This window comes from Tamandua tetradactyla, chromosome 18 (genome assembly GCF_023851605.1).
Source record: "Tamandua tetradactyla isolate mTamTet1 chromosome 18, mTamTet1.pri, whole genome shotgun sequence".
Lineage (NCBI taxonomy): Eukaryota > Metazoa > Chordata > Mammalia > Pilosa > Myrmecophagidae > Tamandua > Tamandua tetradactyla.
In genome coordinates this window covers 41,479,900-41,499,701 of record NC_135344.1, presented here as the reverse complement: position 1 = coordinate 41,499,701, position 19,802 = coordinate 41,479,900, and the positions used below count along the sequence as shown (strand labels likewise).

Below are 19,802 nucleotides of genomic sequence, written 5' to 3'. Positions count from 1 at the left end.
ATCAACTAGTCCAATCCCCCCATTTCATAGTAAATTATGACCTAGAGCAATATTTCTTCATCATGTTCATGTCAGAAAAACATAGAAAGTAACATATTTTTATGGCATGCTTGGATAATCCATGAATACTTCTCGTGGCTATAGCTACCATCTAGGAGCACCCTCTGCCCTCCACTGCTTGGCCACTGAGAAGGCCATGGGGATCAATATCTTGGAACATCAATAGCCCATACACAGTACCTCAGCATACCAAGGACACATCAGGGGAAAGGTCTGGTCTAAAGTTCCCACCTTCAAACAGTAGATTTATAGAATGAACAGGAAAAACATCTGAATACCTGAATCTCAGCCAAGTGCCTGCATTGTCTTGGCCAGGTGGTCAGAGACAGTGTTTAGAGCAAAGATGGTTCAGAGTACAGAAAAGTTCGTAAGATATATGTGGTGGTTGCCTAGATTTCCAATGGTTTTATGCATAATTGCACAATGCCTCTATTTTTCAAATCCTCCCAAGCTCTTTGGCCTTAGAAAATGGCAAGTTTAAATCATTACTCTATCCTACTCTCCATACCCCATCCATTAACTTTACCCTTTATGCATATAACAGAGGAAGAGGAACTGGAATGAATGTACTCCTTCTGCTATAAAACAGTCTCTGGGATTGGGAGTTACATGTGTTGCCTCAATTTATCCCATATGAATACTATCAATAATGAGTTAACCAACATATTCATTGCCATGCTCTTTTAGTCTTTGCAATGATATCGATACAAATAATCCATTTTGGGAGTTTCTACTTGAAGTATTTGATTGGTAGGTAATGGTTATGACAACAGTTATCTGCATTTGGCCCTTTTTCATAATAACTAGATGGAACTGTAATTTTTAGAATAGAAAAAATGTTAATGTGAATTAATTACACAAGCCTTCATAAATGCCCATCCTGAAGTAATTAATAACCTACAACATTGCACGTTTCCTGTTTATTACAATTTCAAAAATTTATGCCATTGTGCCTTTTTTTTTTTTTATCTTTTATGCTTAATGTAGGGACAAGATACTTGTTGAATCCACGGGGTGGGGGTGGGGTGTGTCAGATAGATTTCCCTACCTAGTATTAGAGAATCTAACAAGCATCTAAACTATTTATGAACTTTGTGCCTCATCAGATTAAAATCCATGTGAACCATACTTCAATTTATAAGGTACTTGTGCCAGGGCCAAAATGGATATAGCAAGACAACTGGACACTGGTGATATTAACATTTCATTTGTTATCCTTCCTTCTATATCACAACTATTTCCACACTAAGCTATTTTTCTGAGCTCTGAAAAAGTAAAAGAGGGGTAGGCCACGGTGGTCCAGAAGGTAGAGTTCTCGCCTGCCATGCCGGAGACATGGGTTCCATTCCTGGTGCCTGCCCGTGTGCCAAAAAAATAAGAGTGAAACAGGGAAGGAATGGGGGAATATGCCTGCTGATGAAATGTTTTCTTGTACGATGCACACTTGAGATTGTAACTAGGTGCTCCCCATTTCATTAAAATTACTACGTTAGTAAATTTCAGGTTGAAAAATCTAATGACTACAGAATGATTTTTTAAACATTTGGAACCTTGCTTTTTAAATAATTCCACTTCCATCACACTGAGAAAGCCTCAAACAATTTATTCATTTCATTTGACTACTTTTTAATCTCAGTTTTTATGAGGACACTAATGACCCTCACAGATTGTTACCCTCCAGTGAAATAACAGAGCTTTGGCAGCGGCTGGATTCCAGTTGAAGAGTTCTGAAACTCACTGTAAATCTTCCTGTTTTGTTGTTCCTCAAACTAGGCTTTGCCATCTGCCTTATGAATTGGATTTTTGTTGCGGTATTTCACATGATCTAAAATATGGTTATTGCCATCCATAAACTGGGTTTCTGGAAAGTATTAATTAAGTCCAAAATATTACACCAATGTGCATGGTGAAATACAACACAAATGTCATGGTGTGACCATCACTATAACCCCTTTGAATTTCATGATGGCTGTTCTCTCAAAACCCAGAGACAATTTGGTTGTAGCAGCCAATGAAGTTAAACCTAAAGACTCAAATTCAGGTGGATGAGATAAATTGAAAAGATCTTATTGCTCCCAAACACCCTCTTGGAAATAATGGCTTCTTGACATTTTATCAGTCACTCAAGCGGTCATTCTCAGCGGTATCAGCCAGAGCTTGAAGGATAGAGCTGTAAAGAAAGCACTGTCAGCCATAAACATTCCTGAAAACCACAAATGAGAGCTTAAGTAATGGAGGACGCAATACCCTTGATATTTCAACAATTACCTGCAACACCGGGCTTTGCTCAGAACCGCAGTCATTTTTCCTAAAGCCTTACATGTCAGTCCTGGACTGGGGGAGAAGGAGAGAGACAGAGGGAGAAGAGGAGAGGAGGGAAGAAGAAAAGAGAGGAAAGAAAGGGTCAATCTGATGCCTTTAGGTTAAAAAGTGAACTTGAGTTTGTGGCAAATTTAAGAAAGTTTATGGAGTTTTTCCAACTTAAACACACACACACACACACACACACACACACACCACTAAAGGTTGATCTGAAGACATTAATATTATTAAGCTTGTCGTGAAACTGAGATTATTGAAAGCATTTATACTGTTCAGCTGTTTCTTTTATGGTCATTTCTGATGTCAAATTATAGAGGAGAAAACAGGGAATGCTTGCAGGGAAGAGAAAGTAAGTAATGGATGAGTGTAAGTGTAAGAAGGCGAAATGAATTTAACTTCATTACAACTCAGGAACATATCACTGTGTTTGGGAAGGAGAAAGGCTAATTTTAAATGGACTTGGTGCTATTATCTTGGCAATTTGGAACCAGGAAAACTAAATGAAATAGAGTATACACCATCACTGAGTCACCCAAACCCAAGAGATAGCAAATGTGGAAAGGTTAAATATCTTAGAAATTGCATTTGTGGAGTTTCTCAACACAAAAGATTAATGGTTACTCAAAGCAATGGATAAATATTAGCTGAAGACCATTAGCCGAGGAAAACATATCAGTGCATCAGAGTTCTCAGGCTTATCAGATCAATTTTAAATAGGTTTATCTTGGACTTTTCTAACATTTAATGAGGAACAAATTGTTTTTTCTTTTCTTTATTCTGTTTCTTCTACCCATGTTGACTTTTGGTATTACCTAGGAGAGAACAATTAAAATAAATGAGTCTGTGATAAAGTGTTAATTCGGTTGTCCCTGAAGCAACTGGAAAAAGTCATTTTATGATTGTTTCCTTCTATTATACAGTTTATCATAAGCATTTAGATTGAATAGTAGGCTTTCTAGATGGGAAGAGAGTTTAATGGCCATTTGGTTCTTTCCTCAACCTTCACATAGCACGCACCTAAATGATCTCAGGTTGATAGGAATCTACCTTATTTTCAACAGCTCTCCATCTATGTCGATCCTTACTATTAGTTAATCTTCTTTATATGTAACACAACAAATTAAACAAGCAAAACAACAGCCATATATATTACTGAGTGTCTATCTGGTGCCAGAACCTGTACTGAGTTTCATGAGAGATTCAAAAACAAATAAAGCCTAAGTCCCTATTCCTCAAAAAGTTAGGAGTGAGCTTTTAGGAATGAAGCTAATGAACCCTAATCATTCATGTGATATAAGCCCATTTCTCCTTCCTCTAGGAAAACTGAAAAAAACAAAAAACAAAATATTTTTGTCATACCTTCCTGATTATATACAAGAAGAACTGAAGTCCAAAGATTCCTCATTAGGCATTAAAAAAACACACTGAGAGAAATGTCAGCCTTATCACCCTGTGCTCTGCCCTTAGTCTGCACTTCCTTGGCTCTATCTTAGCCCAAATTGAACACTATTCCCCCAAAATTATATGGCCTGCTTAATCATTTTTGAAGTCTCTAAGACTTGTGGATTTAAATGTCTCTTAAAATTTACTTGTATTTTTTTTCAATTTCTTTTCTCTATAGTTACACTTCCAAATTCAGCTAAGACCTTTGGATTCCCGGCTAAATCTTTTGATAACCAACAAATAAAGCAACTCAGATGTTCAATCAGATGACCCAATTTTGAAAGTAGCAGGTGACATTTCCGCTTCCTTCAATGAACCGTGTATTTTGTCTTCATTAAAAGAATCACCTTTTTTTAATTCTGTCAGTTGCCCATGATAAGGCATCAAAAGAGTAGTGCTTATATGTTATGGTTTGACTAACCTATAAAACAACTTCTCATGACCCCAATATTACCCTTCATGAACAGTGCAGAAGGAAATAGCCTGGGCCACCCGTATAGATGCCTGCAATGTCACAATGAACAAAGTAACACATTTTCATATATTGAGGACTGTCTGTAGATTCAAATCTGAGTACCTCTGTACTCTGAAAACACAGGTCATGGGTAAAGGATATTTGAGGAGACTATTTCAAGAGAGAACAAAAGATATGCCCCTTCCAGTGGTCAGAAAAGAGAAAAGAAATGTGTCTACTCAAAAATGGAATGTTCTGACTCAGTAATAGTGGCATTGTTGGTAACAGCAGAATCCCTACATAGGAGAATCTGACTGGGGTAGGAAGATGCTGAGATGAAGAAGGTATTTTTATTTCTATAAATTCTCTCTCTTGAATCTATATCTGTCTATCAATCATCTATCTTATCTTGTGTTTTTACAAGTATACATAATTTTGCATTTTAAAAAAGTAAAAAGAGGAATAAAGATTCACATAGCTTCTGGTAAATTTGCTTTCAATAAAAGTTTCTTGAATCTATACTCTGTATCCTTTAAGCTAAAACACAAATCCCCCTTGATCTCAGCACAAAATTAAGATAAAACAAAGCCTATGAAAAACATTGGTTTCCTATGATATTGCTTGGAGTCCATAATATCTATTTTCTCTCCCAACTGCATCAGCCAAGTTGCATTGCCTTTCTTATCTCATCTCAGAATTCCCAACTCCATTCCTTGACTTCAAAGCTTGCCTCTGGTCCACCTTGCTTGAGATTGACTCTCTGGACCTCCAGCCGGGAACTTCAAATTTCAGCTTTCTCGTACATCTAGATATCTGGAGAACAGGTTAGATCGTCAAAATTAATAATAATAATAATAAATTTAAAAACAAAAAGAGAAATTCTAATCTGAAGAGTAAAGAAGTTATTAGGAATAGCAGCTTTTGCTTATAAATAATCCATCTAGTCAAGTATCATTTGCTAAGCAATGGATGAAATGTTGGAGATATAAAAAGTCAATTTTTCTTTTTGTCTTATGGTTGATGAGACAATACATGTTTCAGAAAAGTGATTATAAGGAATAAAGTCTCCATTTACTATTTGTATAAGACAACGGAAACCAAATTCTGAACTAGGAGAAAGCTAAGAAGGTTTTGCTGTGAAGGTCTACGTTTGCTTGGCATTAGATTGGCATGCCAGGAAAACAACTTGGAGTTCTTTTCCTCTAAGCTAGCTTCATTGATGCCCCTTTAACTCTTGTGATTTATGTGTAATTCATCAGGAGCAATATATCAAATAAAATGTAATACAAAAGACAAATAAAAGGCATGAGGCTATTGCATGTATTATCTGTGACTTCCCATTAGAGGCAGAGAGAGATTCATATACAAACCTAGCCATGTGCCCCTACTGTTTCTTCAGAGAAACATTCTCTCCTTAAATGGGCACAGACTGATATTCCAATGGCCTCTTGGATTAGATAAATATTCTGGGTTAATTTTGACCTGTAAGCATCCAGTTGTCCATTTATTAAAGTCTTTCATGGCCCAGAACTCTAATAATAGTTTCAACCTATATTTATCACCTCAAAATTGAAAGGATGACCTGTAAAACAAAATGGTAAAGATTTAATGAAGAGTTTTAATATAGATAAAATTAGTAAAGTATAAAATATGAAAAAAAAAGTTTTTAGGAAAGATGACGGAAACTAACCAGAAAAGAAAGAATTCAAAAAGAGAGGCAGAGGGCGGGCCGCGGTGGCTCAGCGGGCAAAGTGCTTGCCTGCTATGCCGGAGGACCTCGGTTCGATTCCCGGCCCCAGCCCATGTAACGAAAACGGAGAAACAAAATACAATAAAACAAGAAAATGTTTAAAAGATGTTTCCCTTTCTTCCTCTCTTCTTTCCTTCTATCCTTCCTTCCTTCTCTCTGTCTTTCCTTTAAAAAAAAAAAAAAAAAAAAAAAAAAAAAAAAAAAAAAAAAAAAAAAAAGAGAGGCAGAAAGCAAGAAGGATTTCAAGGTAGAGAGGAGAAGGAATTAAGCCACTGGCTGTCAGCCTTCATCCAAATACCAAAGGTTTTGCTTTGTTAGGAAATGGATACCCTTCTTCCACAAACTTTCAGAAAAGTCTATAAAATGCAAAAAAAAAGCCTGCTATAAGTGGTATTTTTCTGGAAATCAGAAAAATGCGTTGAAATCCATGCTTGGACAGATACCACAGTAAAAATGAATGGAGAGAAAACATAAGATGAAAAACCAAAATTCAGAAGAGACCAGAAGTTGGAAGCAGAAGCTGACTTTGATAACCCACTCTGGAAGACTTCAAAATCTTAGGAGGGCATTGGACTTTCCAAAGAGCATGGAACAGGGGTTTATGCCAACCTAGATCTTATGAAGAAAGGAGACCAAAGCTGACATCTGGGTTTCCCATATAACTAACCATATAATGGAATATGCATGTCAAGTATGAAATTAACATAGACATCTCTCCAAAGAAGACATGCAAATGGACAGACAGCACATGAAAAGATGCTCAACATCATTAGTCATCAGGCAAATATAAGTCAAAACCACAATGAGATAACATTTCATACCAATTAGATTGGCTGCTATTTAAAAAACAGAAAATAACAAGTGTTGATGAGGATGTAGAAAAATAGGAACATTCATTGCTGGTGGCAATAAAAATGGTGCAACCACTGTAGAAAACAATTTGGTGATTCCACAGAAAGCTGAATATAGAACTACCATATGACCAAGCAATCACACTGCTAGGTATATACCCAAAAGAACTGAAAGCAGTAACTTGAACAGTAGTTATTTGCATACTGATCTTCATAGCAACATTATTCACAATTGCTAAAAGATGGAAGCAACCCAAGCATCCATCAACTGATGGAGAAATAAAATGTGGTTATATACATCCAGTGGGATATTATTGAGCCATGAAGAGGAAAGAAGTCAAGATACATGTGACAACATGGATGAGCTGGAAGACATCAGGCTAAGTGAAATAAGTGAGACCCAAAAGGACAAATATTGTATGATCTCACTGGTTTAAAATAATTAAATAAGCGAACTCATAGAATAGAGTCAGACCTAGAATACGGGTTACCAGGGGGCAGGGTGGGGATAAGAAATGGGAAATTAAGGCTTAAAAAGTGCAGGGTTCCTATGGATAGATAGATGGAAATGTTTTGGTAATGGAAGGTGGTGATGGTGGCACAACATTGTGGATGTATTTAACAACATGGAAATATATATCTGGATGTGGGTAAAGGGGGAAATGTTAGATTGTATGTATAGTTATAGAGCAAAAATTTTTTAAAAAATACACAAAACTATACTACACAGTGAACCCTAAGTTAATCCATGGACTATAGTTAATAGTAAAATTATAAAAACGTGCTATCATCAATTGTAAAAATTGATCTACACCAATGCAAGGTATTAATAATAAGGTGGTATATGGGAATCCTATATTTTATGTATGATTATTCTGTAAACCCCCAACTTCTCTAATAAGGAAAAAACAGAAAAAATAAAATAAACACCAAAAAAATAAGTGAAAGGAAAAATTAGAGTAGGCAGGGGGTTAGGAAAGGATTTTAGAGAGGGTGGAATTCAAAGCATAAATCTCATCCTGATCTCACTAGCAAACGGAAAATATGGTCTCATAATTATAGTGCTGATAGAAAGTCATTTGATATGACTTTGGTCACAGTAGCTTTGTAAAGTTCCACTAAACCCATAGGACCTAGTCAACTCTTCTGAGCCCCAGTATTACCATCTGCAAAGTGGGGGTGGTGGGGGTGGGGGTGGTAAAAGCAGTTATCTCATGACCACCTAAATATATCTGATGCAGCAAGACCCAGGTATGAATGAAGGGCCTAGGTCATAGATATACAAGCAGCTGACTGACTTGGAATTCCGTAGTGCCCCAACCCTGGACTGGGACTCAGTATTACTGCAAGTACCAGCCAAAGGAGAGTAAAACTGCTACGGATAAGCCTGAACACCATCGTTCCCTCGTTTTTATTTCTTACAAATACATTAGGAATAAAATCGTGTCCACTTAACAGCAGGGATGTATCTTTGTGCTCATTTACCACACTCCCCATTGCTAGGCTCTAGCACTTTACTTTGCATATGGAAGTTTCACCATTACTATTGCATAAATAATATTGAATAAATACATGTTTTATACGGTCATCCCAGAACCGTCTCTCCTGTAATTCCCCCAAACTTCCCTTATAATCCAACTCTTTCTCTCCCTGGCAAGTAGTCTGATCCTAAATGCTTTTATCCTGCTCCTTGTGTCCCTCAATTTCTGCTGGAAGAACATGTATACTTGCTTAACCTGCAGTTGCTTCTCTCTCTAGGGCTCATTATCTCAACCTTAACCACAACCACAGTAGCATTGCAAATAAGCTACAGTTGTGACTGTGCTTAAGTTACATCTCATTCTTGGCATCTTACTTTTTTGTCTTGATCCAATATATTAGGGTCAACCCATTCTAAACTATTCAACAGTATATGATTGCTCATTCATTCTTCATTTGAAAAATGCTGATTGTGTCAAAATGCAGATTCTGATTCAATAGGTCTCTTTGGGTGAGGCTAAAAATCCTGCATTGCTGACACCCTCCCAGGCAATGTCAGTGCTGCTGGTTTAGGAGTACGCTGTGCTTAGCAAGGCACTACATGACCTCAAAAAATCTCTTCCAGGGCTTCAATTCTAAGTATTTCCTGCTTCAATTTGCTGACAATTGTAAAAGAGAAAAAAAACTGCACTGGACAACATTAAACAGGCAAGGATGGCTTTACTCAAGAGCTGCTATAGCAGGGGAGAGAGAGTAGAATTCAAAACTCTGGAAACAAAAGACAGCCAGCTTTGTAAGGACTGGGAGTGGGTTGGAGGAAAAGCCCTTGATGATAGTAAGGGAGGTTGATCGCTGGGGTGGGTGAGGGATTTAGTGAAGTTGAGATTAGGACCAGCAAGTTTGGAATGTTTTCCTTTGCAGTAATTAGGCCACCTGGAGTCTATAAGGGCCAGCAGAGAAAAGGAGGGCATAAGGGACTGCCTAGCGAGGATCTCTCGGGTGCCTGGGCAGCCTCAGGGACAGGATGAAGGGGAGGGGGGTGGGGGAGGTCATGGAGAGTTTGATATTAGGGTCTGAAGTTCCAAAGCTGCCTTTTTCCCTTTTTTTTTTCCCCTGAAGTCTGAGTTGTTTTTCTTTGCAGTCCCTCAGGTGCAAGATTAGTTTAAGGCAGTTAGGACTGGAGTGGCACAGAGGGAGGCATACAAGGAACTGGGCTGGCAGCTTAGTTCGAAAGAAAGAAAAACAGTTGGTGATGTTGCCAGACAAAGGCCGTGGATTCTTTTGCCCATGCTCAGTCACCAATTCCTGAGACACCAGGTTTCAAGGAGAGAAAGAATTTATTACTAGGCACGTAGTAGGAGAACAGACGGCCTGTCGGCCCAAAATCTGTCTCCCTAAACTACAGTAATTACGATAGTTTTTTTAGAGAAAAAGGTGGGCGGGATTTAGGATAATGAGCACAGTGGCCCCAGATGATGTGATTTAATTATTGGGCATATGCAGATTAATTACATGCTCAGAGAAGGCATGTAGGAAAATGGTGCAATGACTTGTAGCTTAAAGTCTAAGCTACTGTTCATGTTACGTAGGCCCATTTTGGTTGGATCAGTCTCAGTTATCAAAATAACTTTGAACTCAGAGTGGGTTAGTTCTGGGCTGACCCAAGACCCTTCATTAATAACATTAGGGGCTGTCTTTAGTGATTGCAAGTTGAAAAACTGGATAACTGGATACAAATGAAGGTTAGTCACAAGGTTTTTACAAGAAGATAAGGGGTATACAATTGTCATCAGAGATCAAGGCAGCTGGATTACAATTTAGAGATTTCGAGTATTTCCCTCTGTCTACTCCAATATACCAGGAAGCAAAAAGGGATATCTATATGATTCAATCATCAAAATCATCCCTTAAATCCTAATTTCTCAGTTACAGTCACATTAACAACAGTTAGGGATCCTGAGGACTTTCTTTTTGCCAGGCCCTGGGCCATGTGCTTGCATTTATTGTCTCGTCTACTCTTACAACTCTATGAAGGAGGGGATAATGTTCCTATCGTACAGATAAGCAAAGAAAGGCCTAAAGAGGGTAAGTAACTTGCTCAAATCAAATCAACAAGTTAATTCATGGCAAAGACAGGAATTGAACAAAGGCAGATGAGTTTAGGACCTAGACTCAGAACACATTATCCTGTTTCTTTTTATGCTACACAGCAAAACAAACAAACAAAAACCCCACTTAGTTCTAAGGCAATATATTAATTTGTTGTTCATTTAATGTCCTTACAGCTGGGACAACAGCTCCCTTCCATATGCAAGGAAGAGCACATTAGGGTAATTTATAAAAGCCTTCCCACCCCCTCTTTGCCTCAGGGAATATCTAAGAGCTAAGCTTCTCTTGCCACCCACTAGCAATTAGCCATTGTGAGTTGATTACATTCTAGTTTCTCCCACTCTTGGCCCTGGCACTTGCCATCACCAGCTCCCATTGATTCTGAAAGGTTCTTTCTGCTCCATGCTGAGCACTAGTGGCCAGCTCTGCCCACTTCCCAGACCACACTCCACACTGCCCATCAGAGACGACCCTCCTCCCACCAACCCAGATGTACGTTTGGACTTTAAACCAAGAAATAAATTTGAACCTCTTAATTCGTTGTTGGGAAAGGTTTTAACAAGTCAGGGAGCATTTGCCTAAGTGACCCCATCTCCTTATTTGCTCTCTTAATGGAGGAACTGGAACTGTCAAATCAGTGCAACACGTTGCCTCTTTTTGCACACAAATAATCCTCATGCCTTAAAAATTCTCTTTTCTGGGTCACAAATGAGAAAGCACACAAAATTTTATTCATTTCTATCATGGTCCTGGGGCTGTTAAAACACACATTCTGCTTTTAATAGCTTCTCTATCAATACAGGTAGTAACCGCTTACCCAGCCTGGCGTCTCTAACTGCTGTTGCTGCCAGTCTCTTAACTGAGGAAACAATTCGCTTGTGTTAGCTCTCATTTATTAAGTGGCCTCTCCAGCTAAGTGCTTTACAGAATGTATACACCATTAGCATTTTGGGATTCACTGTGGTTTTGTAAATTGATGACAATAATAATGCCTCCCATTTAAGTGGTTCTTTATATTTTTCAAAGGGCTTTTTTGTGTTATCTCATTTGATCCAAAAACTACCTTGTGAGAGAAGTACAATAACTATTCTTCTTCCTATTTCATAAATAAGAAAACTGATTTTCAGAGAGGTTACATGGCTTGTTCTGGGTAGGACACCTGGCTTTGACAGTGTATTGTTTGGAACCCTTATTCATGTTCTTAAAATAAATATATATTTTATTTAAATATAGAAAAATATTAAAAAAAAAAAATCTATGTGCCAACCACCCATGATGAATAAGTGCTATCATTTGATCATGTACTTCACTTTTTAAATTTTTTTTATTAATTTAAAAAATTTATTACAAGAAAGAAACACAAACATTCTTAATATATGGTCATTCTGTTCTACATATATAATCAGTAATTCACAATATTATCACATAGTTGCATATTCATCATCATAATCATTTCTTAGAACATTTGCATCAATTCAGAAAAAAATAAAAAGACAACAGAAAAATAAAACGAAAACAGAAAAAAAAATTATACATACCATACACCTTACCCCTCCCTTTCATTGATCACTAGCATTTCAAACTAAATTTATTTTAACATTTGTTCCCCCTGTTATTTATTTTTATTCCATATGTTCTACTCATCTGTTGACAAGGTAGATAAAAGGAGCATCAGACACAAGGTTTTCACAATCACACAGTCACATTGTGAAAGCTATATCATCATATAGTCATCATCAAGAAACATGGCTACTGAACACAGCTCTACATTTTCAGGCAGTTCCCTCCAGCCCCTCCATTACATCTTGAATGACAAGGTGATATCTACTTAATGCATAAGAATAACCTCCAGGATAACCTCTCGACTCTGTTTGGAATCTCTCAGCCATTGATATTTTGTCTCATTTCACTCTTCCCCTTTTGGTAGAGGAGGTTTTCTCAATCCTTTGATGCTGGGTCTCAGCTCATTCTAGGGCTTTTCTCAATACCTTGATGCTGAGTCTCAGCTCATTCTAGGATTTCTGTCCCACGTTGCCAGGAAGGTCCACACCCCTGGGAGTCATGTCCCACGTAGATGGGGGAGGGTGGTGAGTTTGCTTGTTGTGTTGGCTGGGGAGAGAGGCCATATCTGAGCAACAAAAGAGGTTCTCCTGGGGGTGACCCTTAGGCCTAATTTTAAGTAGGCTTGATCTATCCTTTGTGGGGTTAAGTTTCATGTGAACAAACCCCAAGACTGGGGGCCCAGCCTATAGCTTTGGTTGTCCACACTGCTTGTGAGAATATCAAGAATTCAACTTGAGGAAGTTGAATTTTCCCCCATTCTCACCATTCCCCAAAGGGGACTTTGCAAATACTTTTCCACTCATTGATCAAATCACTCTGGGCTTCATCAGGGGATCACTCTGGACAAACCAACAAAATCTCATGTCCTACTCAAGGTTCCATGTACTTATGTTGTTCAACCAAGCTATCTACATAAGTTATATTAGGAAATGCACTAGTCAAAATATAAATTTTGTACCAAATAAACATTTTTTGCTTTAGTCTCACACCTAAGTTGAAATTTTAAAATATTAATTACCACCTATTTTCAGCACCCTGCAGTAATGACATTCCTTTGTTCTTCCTCATGCAAAAACATTTTTTAAATTTGTACATTTAGTCACTATCATTATACACTCTAGGCATTCCTAAATTATACCATCTCAATCTTTATCATCTATCTTTCTTTGTGATTTCATTTGTGCCCCCAGCCCTCTTCCCTCTATCATTCTCACATTCAGCTTCATTCAGTGTTTTAACATAATTGTATTACAGTTAGGTAGTATTGTGCTGTCCATTTCTGAGTTTTTTATATTCAATCCTGTTGTACAATCTGTATTCCTTCAGGTCCAATTACCAATATCTTACTCTATTTCTATCTCCTGATGGTCTCTTTACCAATGAAATATTCCAAGTTTATTCACTAATGCCAGTTCATATCAGTGAGACCATACAGTATTTGTCCTTTTGTTTTTGGCTAATCTCGCTCAGCATCATGTCCTTAAGGTCCATCCATGTTGTTCATACTTCATAACTTTATTCTGTTTTACAGCTGCATAATATTCCATCATATGCATATACCACAGTTTCTTTAGCCACCCGTCTGTTGATAGACATTTTGGCTGTTTCCATCTCTTGGTAATTGTAAATAATGCTGCTATAAACATTGGTGTGCAAATGTCCATTTGTGTCCTTGCCCTCATGTCCTTTGAGTAGAGACAGCATATAGATGGGTCCTGTTTTTTAATCCATTCTGCCAGTATGTCTTTTGATTGGGGAGTTTAATCCATTAACATTTAGTGTTATTACTGTATGGGTAGTACTTTCTTCTACCATTTTGCCTTTTGGATTTTATATGTCATATCTAATTTTCCTTCTTTTTACCTTTACTCATAGTCTTCCTTTCTACACTCTTCTCCACACCTCTCTCTTCTGTCTTTGTATCTGTCTCTAGTGTTCCCTTTAGTATTTCTTGCAGAGCTGGTCTCTTGGTCCAAATTCTCTCAGTGATTTTTTTGTCTGAGAATGTTTTAATTTTTCCCTCATTTTTGAAGGACAGTTTTGCTGGATATAGAATTCTTTGTTGGCAGTTTTTCTCTTTTAATAATTCAAATATATCATCCCACTGTCTTCTCACCTCCATGGTTTCTGCTGAGAAATCTATGCATAGTCTTATTGGGCTTCCCTTGTATGTGATGGATTGCTTTTCTCTTGCTGCTTTCAGGATTATCTCTTTCTCTTTGACCTCTGACATTCTGATTAGTAAATGTCTTGGAGCATATCTATTTGGATCTATTCTCTTTGGAGTATGCTGCACTTTTTGGATCTGTAATTTTAAGTCTTTCATAAGAGTTGGGAAATTTTCAGTGATAATTTCCTCCATTATTTTTTCTCCTCCTTTTCCCTTCTCTTCTCTTTCTGGGACACCCACAACATGTATATTCATGGGCTTCATATTGTCCTTCAATTCCCTGAGTCCCTGCTTGTATTTTTCCATTTTTTTCCCTTTATTTTCTTTTCTTTGTCAGATTTCAGATGTTCCGTCCTCCAGTTCACTAATCCTATCTTCTGTCTCTTAAAATCTACCATTGTACATTTCCATTGTTTCTTTCATCTCTTCTACCATGCCTTTCATTCCCATAAATTCTGTGATTTGTTTTTTCAGACATTCAGTTTCTTCTTTTTGTTCATTCCTTGCCTTCTCTATATCCTCCCTCAATTCATTGATTTGGTTTTTGATGAGGTTTTCCATGTCTGTTCATATATTCTGAATTAATTGTTTCAGCTCCTGTACCTCATTTGAATTGTTGGTTTGTTCCTTTGACTGGGCCATATCTTCAGTTTTCCTAGTGTGATTTGGTTTTTTGCTGGCATCTAGGCATTTAATTACCTTAATTAGCTTATTCTGGAGATTGCTTTCACTCCTTTTACCTAGGGTTTTCTTGCTGGATGAATTTGTTGTCTCTCTGTTCTTTGACATTCAGTTCAGATTTTTCTGGACCTCTAGCTTAGGTTTCGTTTAAGAGAGGAGAAATTTTCAGTTCTTGTTTTCTTGTTTCTTGCCCTGCTTGTATGGTGCCTTTTTCCCCCCACCCATAGCAGGGTCTACTTAGGTATTATAGACCCCAGCTGGATTTTCCCAGACCAAACTGGCCTCTTATCAGGAGGAAAGAGTCACCTGCGTTGGTTTTCCCTGAGGGTGAGACTCAGCAGGTTGAAAGAATTTCCTGTGAAGTCTCTGGGCTCTGTTTTTCTTATCCTGCCAAATATGTGGTGCTTGTCTGCCTGCAGGTCCCACCAGCATAAGATGATGCAGTACCTTTGACTTTGGCAAACTCTCCCTGCTGGGATGTGGAGACAGAGGAGAGGTTGTAGGCTGGGTTTAATGGCTTCAAATTACCAAGCCCTGGTGTCTGAATTCCTTGAGGGAGTGATTCCACCTGTGTTGGGCTTCACCCCTCCCCTGGGGAAGGCAAAGGCTCCAGACAGACCCTCAAACGAGCTTGTTTCTGCCTATGCGTGGGGCAGTTGCAGTCTGAGAAGCCCTGCCACTGAATTCAAAGGCAGTCAAGCCTTTGTAGAAACACAGTCACAAAAACCTCTGCTTCCTTTTTTTTTTTTTTCTTTTTCCGTCAGCCCTGCCCCCTTGGTGCCAGGACAAAAATGAGCAACCTCCTCTTTGACCAGGTTCACCTGAGCTGGGGGCCTACTTTTAGCAGTCAGAATTTGTTAATTAATTCCACGATTGGCATTTGGTTGGGCTCAGTCCCTGCTGCTGGTAAAGTCCCTTTCCTTTCCCCTCTGGGAAGCAGCCTGTTGGGGAGGGGCACCAGCCGCCGCGTCTTGGGGACCTCACGGTTCTGGGTGAGCTCACAGCTGGTCTAGCTGGTCCAGACTGGGGTATGCTGTGTGTCTGGTCACTGATGCGGCCCCAGGAGCTATTCTGTACTGTTTCTGGTTATTTAGTAGTTATTCTGGAGGGCGAACTAAAATGCACACATTGCTAAGCTGCCATCTTGATTATCTCACCTACTTCACTTTTTAAAAACTAAATACTTACAGATAAAATTGAAGTTTCTTAAATTCTTTACTCCCACTCCCCTTCCTTTAGAACAGAACTTGTTTTACTTAAATGCTGTATCCATTCATTGCATTATGAATGGATCATGCTGTATTCATTCTTTAAAAAAAATACTTATGAATCCAGGCCCTGTTCTAAGTGCTAGAGATTCAGCAGTGAATAAAACAGAAAAATCCCTGCCCTCACAGAGCTTGCACTCCACTGGGAAGACACAGACAAAAAACAAATGTTATGGAACTTGGGGTGGTAAGTGCCATGGGAAAAAAAGTAGAGCAGTGTGAAATGGACTTAAGTGCCTGAGAGTGTGCGTGGAGTAGGAATAAAGGATAGTGATTTAAGTGGGGCAGCCTAATTATAAAGATGATATTTGAGCAAAGATTTAGAAGGAAGTAAGAAAAGAGAGATGTAAATGCCTGGGCAGTGGGTACCTGAGGAGAGGTGAAAGCTCTTTTAGTTAGTTTTTAATAAGCATATTTTGAAGATGTATTTATGTTTGGGGCATAAAGATCTATTTATTCACTTTAAATGCTGTATAATATTCCTCCATAATTTATCTGTTCATTTTCTGACAGTCATCTGAATTGTTTCTAATTGTTTGTGATTATAAATGCATACACACACACAACCAAAAAAATACACCACTTCATGAATAGTCATGTTCTCCTTTTGCAGGTACCAGGCTACTTTCTTGGTAATGGTACAAATGTAGTTGCAGAAGGTGTGAGACAGGCACTCTTTGTGTTCTTTCCAATAGTTGGTTATGATTACTGCTCCCACAGGGTTGCCTGATGAAATACAAGGTATCTATTTAAGTTTGGATTTCAGATGAACAACAAATATTCTCTTAGTGGAAGTATTTTCATGCAATATTATTTGAAATTCAAATGTAATTGGGTGTCCTGGGTTTTTATTTGCTAAATCTAACAATCTTCTTCCTCTATCTACAACCTGTTTTCTTCAAGTAGCTTCCAGAAACTCTTCTTCACCAGTGATCTTACTCCCCCACAGTCATCAGGTAGGGGGCAAGTAAGATAACATCAAGAATACCATGGATACCATACCACCTTCACAACCCTTATCTTCCTCATAATAGAGGAAGTGAGCTTGCTACTTCCTGAACTGCAGATCTTACTTAGTTCTATCTCAAGTTGTTGCTAGGAAGGATCCCACTAACCACTGACTGGTTTCCATACGTGCTGCAACCCCTTAGCTGCTTGTTTAGCTCCCTCCCAGTTGGATTCAACCAGTTAGTTATAGAAGTATTTACTAGCTACCTACAACAGTGGTTCCCAGCTGTGAGGAAGATCCACTGGGGTTCTTCTCACAAATTCCAGGTCCTACCCCCCAAAACACAAACTGTAGTGACTTATACTTAAGGGGTTGCTCTCAGGGACTAAAGAAGTACAAGAACTAAAGGATCTTCTAATTTACTGGTTAACAGAAGATGTAGATGCATGAGCCCAAACACAAAACTCCACAAAACAGGAATTGAGTGTTTAAATGAGTGGAACAGGCAGTAAAGACATCAGAAGTCTAGATGCAAAGATCTCTGTGGGCCAACACTGTCAGAGAGGATTTCAGGCAGAGATGCAACTTGGATCTGATTTTGGGACATAAACACATTTAGATTAGTATCCTCAAAAGATACTATGAGCCTTAAGTGCTTGAGAAGAAAAGTTACAAGTTCACAAGGAACAGTCTATTTCAAAATATGTTTGAGCCACTCAATTCATCAATTCATTTGTAATCCATCAATTCATTTAAGAAAGGTCTGACTGAGTATAGAGAAACTTGTTACTTCTGTTTTAGTTCATAAAGAGGTCTTATCTCCCTTCTAAATCCATTGTCCTATGGGGCATTTTCCTGAACCATTTGTGGTACATAACCATGGGTTGGTACATAACCAATAGTACAAAACCATTGGTCCAGACCAACTGTGAGTTTAGCAAGACTACTGCAGTTATATTAGCCCAGGGTGCAGAACGTACTTGTATTCTGATGAGAAATTTCACTATCAAGAAGCACTTGTCAAATGTCACTCCCTTATTTAGTAGAATCATATTCATTGTCTTATATCCCAGGGGCTCTCAATCACCAGGAGTTTACATTCTAGTCAGGGAGCTAAGATATCCATACAGACAACTTTGATAAGGGAGAGAATCTGTGATAAAAGCCCAGTAAAATTCCCATAGTTGACACTCATGAAATGGTTATCCAATGAATCAAGGATGGATGGAAGGAAGGAAGGAGAAAGATGGAGAAAGAGGGAGGGAGGAAGAAAATATTATTTCTGACTGGTTTGTTCACAAAAGAAAGAGAATTTCATCTCAGCCATGAGGATAGCTGAATCATTAATAGCCATTAGGTGAAGGAATTGATGTAAGCAAAAGTGTGGGTACATGACTGTCTATGACCATCTAGGTAGAGTTTATGAGGCACTGGGTGCCCAGTTTCACAAGAACATAAGACCAAGTATGAGAGTTAGCAAGAGATATGCCAGGATGACATGGTAAGAGTCTTGAAAACCAGGTTAAGGAGTTTGAGGTTATTTTTATTTGCAAGACTAAGTACTAATATTTAGATGGTGCTTATACTTCAGTCAATCTGTTCATTAATCTCAGTGAAAATTACCAGGTTGAGTGCTGGGCAAAATACAAAATCAATTAGGCAGTATGATTCTTGCACTTGAGGCCCCACTCCCATTATTAGACATCCCTTACTCAACCTTTGATTGTGAGCTCAATAGTTGTGACATACAATGAGAATGTAAGACCTCAGGTTTTGATGCTTGGTATCCTTTGTTGAAAAGCCTATGATGGTAATACCTCAGAAGCCCAAAATCCATTTCACTGATCCATCAATTAGCCAGAATTTTTTATTGCAATCAAGCAACTTAAATGTTAGGGAAATGCATAAAAAGGATAATATAACATATTGTGACCATATATTTCTTTAAAAACAAAAAACACTGGACTTTCTATACTGCAAGGCCAATTCCCATTTATTCCAACTCTGTCATCTTCTTCTGTATCTCCCAAGTTGAGAGAAAACAATCATGGGATTCTATAGGAACTCCTTTGTAAAAGAATGTTAAAATACATTCGCTAGAACCTACGGACAACGGTAGATTTCCTCAACCTTGGCATTATTAACATTTTACAATTGAACAATTCCTTGTTAGGGGAGGGGTCAGTTGTTCTGTGCATTGTATGATGTGTAGTAGCATCCCTGGCTTCTACTCACTAGATGTCAGTAGCATGTGACACCCCAAATATCTACTTATCACAGCCTAGTGGTCTTTTTTTTTTTTTTTGCATGGGCAGGCACTGGGAATCAAACCCGGGTCTCCAGCATGGCAAGCAAGAACTCTGCCTGCTGAGTCACCGTGGCTTGCCCTATCATAACCTAGTTTTGACAACCAAAAATGTCTCCAGACATTGCCAAATGTCCCGAGGGGGTGAGGGTGGCAGAGCAAATTTGCTCTTGGTTAAGAAACCGCTACATTACACACGCACACACAAAATGCATACATATTACATATATATATATATATATAAAGTAATTCTAGCAGGTTTGAAACAAAATATATAGATTAACTAGCTCTTTGTTTCACTAAGCTTCCTGGTTCATCAAGACTTTTCTATATAATCTCATATACTCAGGTAAAGACTATTGCAACCAGTTACCAAAGAAAAAAAGCAAAAGCAAAAT

At 38.3% G+C, this 19,802-nt stretch overlaps 2 long non-coding RNA genes across 2 annotated transcripts in view; one reads left to right on the top strand and one right to left on the bottom strand.

The window, feature by feature from the left end:
• Window positions 1-1,815: 1,815 nt before the first annotated feature.
• Window positions 1,816-4,483, bottom strand: LOC143662622 (uncharacterized). The gene is made up of 3 exons (XR_013165479.1): window positions 4,247-4,483; window positions 2,329-2,389; window positions 1,816-2,230 (listed from the first exon to the last, which is right to left on the bottom strand). It is a non-coding gene; the product is annotated as an uncharacterized LOC143662622 (long non-coding RNA).
• Window positions 4,380-19,802, top strand: part of LOC143662621 (uncharacterized) — a 31,247-nt gene continuing 15,824 nt past the window's right edge. Inside the window, exon 1 of the long non-coding RNA XR_013165478.1 lies at window positions 4,380-4,623. This is a non-coding gene — a long non-coding RNA (uncharacterized LOC143662621). The remainder of the gene's footprint in view (window positions 4,624-19,802) is intronic.